This window comes from Epinephelus moara, chromosome 10, assembly GCF_006386435.1.
Source record: "Epinephelus moara isolate mb chromosome 10, YSFRI_EMoa_1.0, whole genome shotgun sequence".
NCBI lineage: Eukaryota > Metazoa > Chordata > Actinopteri > Perciformes > Serranidae > Epinephelus > Epinephelus moara.
The window spans coordinates 22,898,718-22,908,827 of record NC_065515.1 but is presented as its reverse complement, the minus strand read 5'-3'; the positions used below and the strand labels follow the sequence as shown (position 1 = coordinate 22,908,827).

General features: G+C 38.2%; 1 protein-coding gene across 1 annotated transcript in view; it reads right to left on the bottom strand.

Annotated features, from left to right (window-relative positions):
* The window catches only part of agbl4 (AGBL carboxypeptidase 4), a 389,306-nt gene that overhangs the window by 376,707 nt on the left and 2,489 nt on the right, over positions 1-10,110 (bottom strand). The gene's annotated exons all lie outside the window — the stretch shown is intronic.

The following is a 10,110-nucleotide window of genomic DNA, read 5'->3' as shown; positions in this document are numbered from 1 at the left end:
TTCACTGTTATAATCATTAAAAAGCAAAAGCAGCATGTGTATACATTCAGTAGGCTATATCTTCAGTAGCTAGCTAGCTAACCCTACACTTTTCAGTGTCTGATTTTGGTTTTGGAACAGGGAAGAAACATATATCTTTTTCCAACCTCTCCAGGTAACGAGTATCATTAATACACGACGTGCCCCCCAGACACAACATTTAGCTCCAAATCCACAAAACCAGCCTGAAAATGAAAGAAATCTGAAACAACTGCATTAGAGTCAATGAAGCACAGCCGTGTTGTTGTCAGACCCTGGTCCAAGCCCACCCGATGCCATGTTATGATTGGCAAGTCCGCGTCCAGGGGCAGGACTTAGCGAAGGGTCAATATTCTGTATAGGTTTGCCACAACAAACACCCCCATGCACATGCAAGCAGTTCTTTAAAAATACTGCATGCAAGTTTTTGCACTTAGCAGTGCCCCTGTTGGGAAGATCCCCCCAGGGTCAAACCAATACAACACATCCCAACTCACATGGCATAATATGGCACAAAAAACACATAAAACCGACAAAATATGCCCGGAGAAAGCCACAGATAGGACATGACGATAATAAAAAACACAATAATAATAAAGAGTAATCTCTTATGGATACAAATGGCCAATAAATAGCATAAATCAAAAGCAATGGTCTTGCCAACAGTCCCTCGACAACTCAAATTTATCTCCATACTCCACTCCTGACTTAAAAGAAAGAGAGAGGAGAGAAAACTGCTAAAAGGGAAACTGGAGAGGCCATTTAGTGATTTGAGCAGTGAAGCTTCTCCGCTGCCAAGGACATGTAAGAGAGACAGAGAGACTGGGAGTGCCTCTCAATACATCAGATGTCAGGAGTGCTCCCTCCCACTCAGACGAATGGATCTTGTTTTGGAAAGCCCATAAGAGTTAGAGCAATCTAAGGTTGGTGAGCTATACAAAAAATACTGTAAAAGTAAAAATAAAAAAGAACAGTCTAAAGGCCACATGACTGCACAAAACTGAGTCTTGTCTTCATGTGTGGGGAGATGAGCATCAGAAAATTTCTGAATTATGTTCATGTTGAATAAAAGCAAAAATGACAATGATGAGAAAATATGTATTTTCTATTTCTGGGCAGCCTCTCCTTCTGGGTTGTTTCATCACAGAGGGAGGTGAGGTGAGGCAGAGAGCTGTATACTGCGGCAGGCTCAGGCCTCTCCAAAGCCACTCATTCTGAGCATCTAGCTTGATTGTAAAAACGTTTCCCTCTTCTTTAATCAATGGAAACTCAACTATCCTGATTCATGGGGCACTCTGGAGTATATAAATATCTTCTGAAAAGCTTGACTGCGTTCTCCCCCCACCAGCTTCTGACCCCCCAACCCCCAGTGTTCATATTATTCTTTTCTTCTGTACTTCCTTATTTCTTTTCCCCTTTCCCAACCATGTCCCTCTTGCTCCGTGTTTCTATCTCTCTGTCCTCGCTCTGTAAAAGTTGCTTTAGCTACGACTCTAATCAGTCATTCTTTAGAGGGACTGTGCAACTGCAACATGACCATTTCTGGGAGAAGATAAGGCCGGACAGATTAAATACACTGTTTCATTGTTGGAAGAAAAGAACGAGAAAATTAAAGAGAGGGGGGAAAAGCAAAAAGGGAAAAACAACGAAACCTTCATCATCAGTGAACAGTGGAAATATTTTCTTCAACATTTATCCTCATTACTTATCTCCTGGCAGCCTTTTTTTCTTACTTCTTTCTTTATCTCGACGATAGAGAAAATATTTCTTCATCAATTATCGTTACTGAGGGGTGATTTAAAATCTGCACAGCAAATCCATGAAGAGCCTGAGCAGTTCTATAAGGGTCTGTAATGTCAGAGGTGGAAGCCTTAATTTAGAGAAAGTGTTGTCATGAAGCATTAACACAGGCATTGCCCTACTTTTGACTTATCTCTGATGATCAGCAGGCCAGTGGTGAGCGTTCAATCCTCTAACCTAATAGTTCATAGTGTGTCAGAACATTGTGCATAATTAGCCACAGTCACACTAACAAAACAGTATAATCTTCAGACATTGTATTTTGTTAAATGAAACTACAATATCAATTTTAAATTGTGTGAATACAGTGATATAGGAGGTGGACAAACACAACACAAAACTATTTAAAAACCTGAAGAACCTATCTGATGAAGTGTGAGGGATGATCGCCCCATTTACCTCAACAGTTCTTACGTTGACTAAGGTTGCAGTAATATACCAGTATTAATGTATACTGTGATATAAAAGTTGAGGGTATCCATTCTGTGTACATTTGCTTATCGATGATAAACAAAAAAAAATGCAACTGCACGAAGAATCTCGTCTTTATTTTAGCTATTTCCAAAGGGTCAACTTTGTATACACACTTCCATTAACAAAATGGTTTCAAGTTTCAATCATCGTAAATAAATTTTTGTTCCACCAAAAATAACTCTTCGATTTTCATTTCTTTAAGGGTCATTCTGACCGATAATAATGTAAATTCTGTAATACCATGATACCGTGAAACTGCAATATTTTCTGAGACAGTTATCCTACCATGAAAATCTCATAACGTTGTTACCCTAGTGTTGACATGTGTAAGTTAGAGAAGACATTCATAAACTATGAATTTATGAAAATTGTCATACTGTACAATCAAAGTTTTCCGACTCTTATTTGAAGGAATACTTCATCCCCCCACATGAACATCTGTTTGTCAGTTACTCACCCCATGTTACATTGAATTTGTGAAGAAAACATTGTTTATCTCACATGCCTCTGGTGAATGAAGAATCCAAAAACTAAGAGAATTCTTAATCAGTTAAAGCCCTTGATAAGTGTGAGCATACAATCAGATGAGTATGATTTAGATTATACAACACAAGTTTTGTGAGAGTTTGTAAACAGATGTTTTAAAATAGTTTTGCTTTTGTTAAACACAATCCCCTATGACCTCAATTCATCAAGAATGTTCTGTTTTTGGATTCTTCGTTCACTATGAAGGCATATGTAAAAAACGTTACATATGCCCTAAAGTTTTCTTCAATTAAATGTAACACGGGGTGAGTAACTGCTATATATGTTGGGGGGGGGGGTGAAGTATCAAAAAGACCTCGACTGTTTGGGTCCCAACCAGTGATGCAGGGTAACCAGTAACATGTAATGGCATTACATAAAATAAATGTAACTGTTACAGTAATTGAGAAAGATATTCAATTAAATTACAGCTACTAATGAAAATGTTGGTGATTACAAAGGGGCTACATCTGAATATATTCTTTCTGGTAAAAAGCTTAAATGTAGACGATTACATTCATTGTGTTGCTTTGCCTGTTTTCGCTGTGCAGGAATGCTTTCTATTGCCATATTTCCAGACAATGCAGGTCAGAAAGACCAATGGGACACATTTCAGTGCAACAACATCAAAGTTAGGATGGCTTACAAGAAGCCGTCTCTACGTCCAGACAGGCCCCATTTATTTGGCAATATGCAATCAAATTTTGAGCGTTGTTTTTGATTGGTTCTCTGAATTTGCACAGCCTCTTATCAGCCAATCAGATCAATGCATATTGCTCTCAGCAATCTGAGTCTGCCATGCCAGTCAACAACGGCAATCGGGTGGCCAAGTCGCCAAACATGAGCGCCTTTCAGCACTGAAAACTCAACAATATTTTCCTTCTGAAAACAGAAAAAGGCTCTTACACCGCTGCAGAGTGTTGAGGACTGAGTGAGATTTACACTGCCAGGTTTAAATTTATGTTTTTAGGACTTTTAAGCTTTATTGCCTAGTTTAAAACATTTGTCAGATAAGTAAAAGCAAACAAATGTAGGACGGTATGTAGTTGCATCACTTACTTACTACTACACTGTAAACATGATAGCTAGTAATCTATACCCTAGCCTTTAATATATTACAAAAGTAACCTTCCCATCACTTGATACCACTATGTGCATATCTGTTCTCCAGCCTGCCATTTAAGTTGGATTGTATTGACTGAATTGATTGTAAAGCCAGATGAGTCTATGAGTTGTGCTTATCAATGGATCCCATTAAACACTTGTCACCCCTGGGGAATTTCTTTGACCATGCAAGTCATTGTCAGCAGACAGCAGTCTGACTAATCAATGAGTGCTTAATTACATCTGGTGCAGGGTCCAGAGGTGCAGTAAAACAATATGCCCGCGCTGCCAGTGTCATCTTTTGTAGAGACAGATGGTACTTTAGTCAGCGACATTGCGAGGATGCACCCACAAAAGAATTTGGGACTTAGCTGAAAAATGTCAACAGTTGGAGTGTGTGACGAAACAAATGTGACAAGACAAGATAAGAATGTCATTTGGATTTCACTCTAAAAAACAATTAGGCTTCTCTTATCACTTTGGTGAATCTCTGCCTCTTGACACAATACACAACAATGGGCCAAGACTTAATGTTTACAGATTAACAAAATCTTCTATTCACTACCATGATTTTGCATTGTCCTAAGTAGCATAAAAAGATGATCTCAACAAGTAAAACTCTATTTGCATATGGGGGTTTAATGAACATTTGCATATTGCTCTTTACACAGTGAACTAAAGCAATAAGGTTTGCACTGACTTAAGAACATAGTCATAATGTTGAAGTTCTACTGCACCCAACACTACTTAGTCAGGGTCATCATCATACTGTATGCTATCTTTAAGCAGAAACGCGAAAAGGCTTTTAATGGTTCAGAATAACTCAGTGTCAGAGGACCTGTTGGCTGAGACACCTACTGTATGTAAATCTGTGGGCCATCACTGACTTGATCAGCATAGGCCTGACAACAAAGTGAATTAAGCCTCATCTAAATGTAAATGAGGTTTTATACCTTTGGCAAACAGCTTACATAACCAGTGTCTATTTTAATAAACCAATTAGATTTTATTTTGTGCTATACTAATGCAACAAAATAAAAATCTGTGCTACATGAAAATGTACATGGGATGCAGATAGCAAAGGAAGGAAAAAAGAGGGGGCACAAAACCTCACTGAGTTATAGGGCTGCATAAATTTCAAATCAAAACGTCCGCTTGAAATATCGTGTTTCGACCATTCAATCTGGCTTGAGAGGAGTAAAATAGACATAGACTGTCATGGAAGACCATAGCTTTGAAAAATACACATGCCTGTCCAACATGCAGTACAAGAGGCAGGAGCTTATACACTAGCCTCCAATTTCATTCCTGTCACTGGTATCAGAGATATCAGTCTGAATGTATGAAAAACAGCAGTGCATTTTAAAAGCCTTACTGGTACTTCAGGTATGCACACTGTCTTATCAAGTGTGAATATGGGCACTAAATCTGCTGTAATAACAATATGACGTACTCCTGGTTGGATGAACCTTGAATTCGTATGTTGTTTTAAATTTGAACCAGTGTTCAGAAATTATACGAATAAATAGATCAATACAAACACCTCCACTGAATAAAAACACATTCATTCTACCAACAGCGGACTATTACTGTATGCAACATTCAGAGTATATCTACAATGTAGAGGCTGGGGCAGGATTGCCTGCACATGGCTCTCAACACCTAGCAGCTAACGGTGCTAACTCAATAACTTGCGCTAACAACAGCAACGGTGCTGACAGAACTAACGGTGTGGGTGCTATGCTTCCATGACGATGCTGTCCCAATAAGGGTTGGGTGACAATTAGGGGTGGTGGGAAAAATCAATACAACACAGTATCGGGATATTTTTGTGTGGCGTATCGTATTTATTTTTTTTATAATATAAATTATTAATATGACAAATACATAGTAAACTTCAGGTAGGCTACTAGAATAATTATCAATTGCTTTTTCAGTCCACTAGCTACATTTTGGTGCTGCAAAAACATTAATAAACACACTGAAAACAGATGTTGAGAAAGTTTCCTTCGAGGGACATAATTTACAGCTGAAAAAAAGGTCATTCATTGCTGTATATTACAATCTATTTCATCGTAATACTCAGCGTATCACAACATATTTAAAATCGCAGTTATGTTGTATGCTGACTTAAGTATCATAATAATATTATATTGTGGATCCTCTGGTGATTCCCACCCCTGGTACCAATATGGCACCAGTTTACTAGTGTGTGACACTGATGCATGACAGTGAGGCTGCAGCAGCTCGAGCAGAGAGTATTAAGATAAACGTTGTTACACGTAGCAGTGCTATGTGTGTACAAATCAGACTATTTGTCAGTGTATAAATGCTACAACTCCTTAAGCTTGTTACCTGCTGATTAAAGTGAAAAGGGTTAGCCCCAAAGTTAGTTATCCTCTAAATGGAACCTGACCAGGCTCACTTAAGGTGGACTGTTAAGGTACACCAGCTATTCTACTTGTAGTGACAATCTCAGCTGTTCCTAAACAGATAATGGAGAAAATTCTTTCCTGAGTTAGAGGGACAATTTGTGATCCCCACTCAAAAGTTATTTTGTTGTTATTAGTACTGTCACTGTTATTTAGTGTTACATTAATAAATTACAACAAATTACATTATTTGGGTTAGGTTTTATGTGTTATGTGAATTTGTAATAGTCTTTTGTATTTATAGATATTCATATATTTACGTATATTTTAAACTGTAAAGAGTTAACAAATTGTTCAATTTCAAGTTTAAATATGCCTCTGCAATAAAAAAGCTGTTCTTTAATGTAATTGATCGTCATTTTGTGCTTTATTTTTCAAATACTATCAGCTCAGAAACCGTTTAGGCACCTGTATCATTTTAAAAGTAGCCTATCATTTTTGCATGGGTATCAGAAAAAACCCAAAGGATACCCAACCTTAGTCCCGATATCAGAATTAACCGCCATATAGGTGCAGTGCAGAGCAGTGGCGATAAGCTAGGCACTTGGACACTCTAACAGGGACTAACATGCACATGCGGCTGACACAGCTACACAACAACCCACAGAGAATCTTAGATTACAACACACACAGGCAGCTTGACTTCATTATCTGCTCGGGACACCGTTACTTCACTATATGTTCACATAGCAAATAGTGGTTTGCTGCTGCATGTCACATACAAAACCTTTAAAGTTTTATCTCATTAAAAAGCTAGAAATGCGACAGAAAATGTTTACAATGGGGGAAAAAAAGAGCAAGGAATAAAAAAGCAGTTTCAGTGATGTCAAGCCACACCACTTTTACAACATAACTCAGCAAAGAATAATTAGTAGTGGGGATGCACAATAATATCAGCACATCATCAGTATTGGCCAATATCAGCTTTAAAATGAACTATCAGAAATGGCAGAATTTTCTTATTTTGCATGAGGAATGAACATTACATACATTGAAAAATGTTGTATTTCATGTCTCCATCTGCTGGTGGGCCATCACGATATGACTATGCATGCATAATATGATGTTAATTCCACTTCAAAAGAGACTTGATGATCACTAAAATCAGGTTAGCATATTGGCATATATCGGCATTTAGGATTTCAGCAAACAATCCAATATTCTGCATCCCTAATCAGCAGTGAATGAAAACACATGTGCTATATTTTACTGCCAAAATTATTTCTTTCACTGATATTATACTTATTCTTTTTTTTTTTTAAAAGATATTTTTTTTGGCCATTTTTTGCCTTTAATCGATAGGACAGTGAAGCGTGAAGGGGGAGAGAGAGAGGGAGAGACATGCAGCAAAGGGCCACAGGCTGGACTCGAACCCGGGCGGCTGCGGCAACAGCCTTGTACATGGGGCACCTGCTCTACCACAAGGCCGCCGACGCCCCGTTATACTTATTCTTTTACCAATGGTTTAGTTGTAGATCCTCATAAATTCCATAAAATATGTTATTGTTTTTTTTATTTATTTATTCATCTTTAATTTGGCTAGCCCAAAACACATAAAGAAAGTGGGGTTGTTGTTTAATCAAAATGATTACACTGATTGAATGTATAAAGACTTTTCAGTCACTTATACACATTTTGTCTGCCTTCTGCCACCACTGGAAGAAGAAATCCTCAAACTTTTTACAGCTGCTTTTAAAGGCCACAGAAGCTGCGTGGATTATCATAGATAATTGTAAGAGCATCGCTTTAGGAAAGAATAACTTCAATGAAAAGGTTTACAATAATGAGAAATCAGAGGATAATAACTGCTCGGTAAAAGCTGTCCGGGCATATGCTTAGAGTGTACTGTGAAAGAACTATCATAAACTAATATCAAGGCTCAGTTTAAAGGAAGGCGGACGAAATCAGAAATGCTTAAATAAAACAGCAACACGGCATGAATTTGACATTAGCTGGCAAACATCAATTCATCCCCCATTCTAACTTTAGTAATGCATTTACTGGAAAGAGATTAATATCAATTCCATAAATCATTCAGGAGATACATCCGGAGCCAGAGACACTGGTATGTTAGCTGATCTCAGTGTGGGAGCTCAGTGCCCATTAATCAATGTCTGAGCTCCTCTGGCCATGTCATCTGGGAAAAAAGGCAAATTTATAAAAAGGGCAATCATCACACTGATATCTCAGCACAATCCTCCTAATGTAACATATTTAGATCTTTACGCCGCGGTACTATATATAGACCTTATGCTCTCACCTTCATATGCCTCCTGTCGACAGTGTACAAAACTGTGGATTAGATTCCCTATGTCCTTATCTATCCCTTTAGATGTCCACACAGTTTTCCTCTTGTGCATTAATTAGTAGCAGGCCTAGGAAATGTGACAACTGTATTTGTATTCTCTGACTCTTTGAAAATCAAGTGCATCAAATCAACTTTGGAGAACAACTCTGACAGTGGCACCAAGGCCAGACATCAGAAAATAAACAGGGCGAAGTTAAAGCTCATCTCAGTCTGCAGAAACCAAAATGGGCTTGTCTGTGGAAATATGAAATCTGAGTGCCATCTGAATCTAATCTCCACACAGAGATTCTGTCCCAGAAAGACCGGCTGATTCACTGATTTACTCCACCTACCTCTGTGCTCGAATGTGTGGGTGTGTGGGTGTGTGTGTGTGCGTGTGTCTAACCAACTGACCTTTGTCAGTGCTAGGAAAGTACTTTCTTTTCCTTGTCCTGCCAAAAAGTGGCAAACAAAGGGCATTAGCAAATGACACTGCAGCATATTAACTTCATCTCACTGTATGTCTGGCTACAACAAAAGAGACTGTCAAGCTAACAGGTCACCCTCCTTTCAAGTGTGCTTCACTTATTTCTCTATTTAGACACACTGGTCATAGTATAGCGAGAACATATAGGCAGAAAGCTGCTGTAAGAAAAAAGCTCAAACAACACCTGCTCTAAACATCCTGCGCCAACTTAAAGTGTTTTATAATAAAGATTTTAAGAGCCTAGCACTTGTCTATAAATCGTTATATGAACTTGTCCCTGATTACTGTTGCCAAGATATGTCATGGCCTTGATAGAGCTCTCAGATACACACCGACTCATAAACCTGCTTCAACATGAAATTGTTGTTTTCTTTCAATATATAGCACTTTGAATTTCTTCTATTTAAGGTAATACAGACTGTAAATAAAGCTATTATTAGTAGCAGTAGCAGTACTATTAGTACTAGTCGTGGTAGTAGTGTCAGGGCTTCTATCTTGATTCACAAGTGTTAATGGAGGTGGTTGAAGGTAAAGGTTGGAAAGCATGTCAAAGATTCAAAGGTGTATTTCACACTGATTTCTTTTATATTCTCATACTAGATAAATACATTATGAACAAAGACTGGTGGTTGGAACATAGAGCCTGATGAGGTTGGATAAATAAGATAGTGCTAATCCATGCAAAGATTTAAAATGCAAAAGAAGAACCTTCACATCAGCTCTACTTTGAATAGGCAAAGGCTAGAATATGTGTACTGCGGTCAAACTTATTTGATCGACATGAAATGAGGATTCTAGCTGCAGTGTTTTGAACAAGCTGGAGGTGTTTGGTGGAAACTTTAGGCTGGTGTAGGTGGCATTAAAATAATCCAGTGCTGATGAAACAAAAGCATTTTTGTTCACCTACAGACAAGATGGGATGGATCCTGAGTACAGTTTTCATAAATTGAGATGCAAAACACAGAGAAAACAGATGCTGCAAA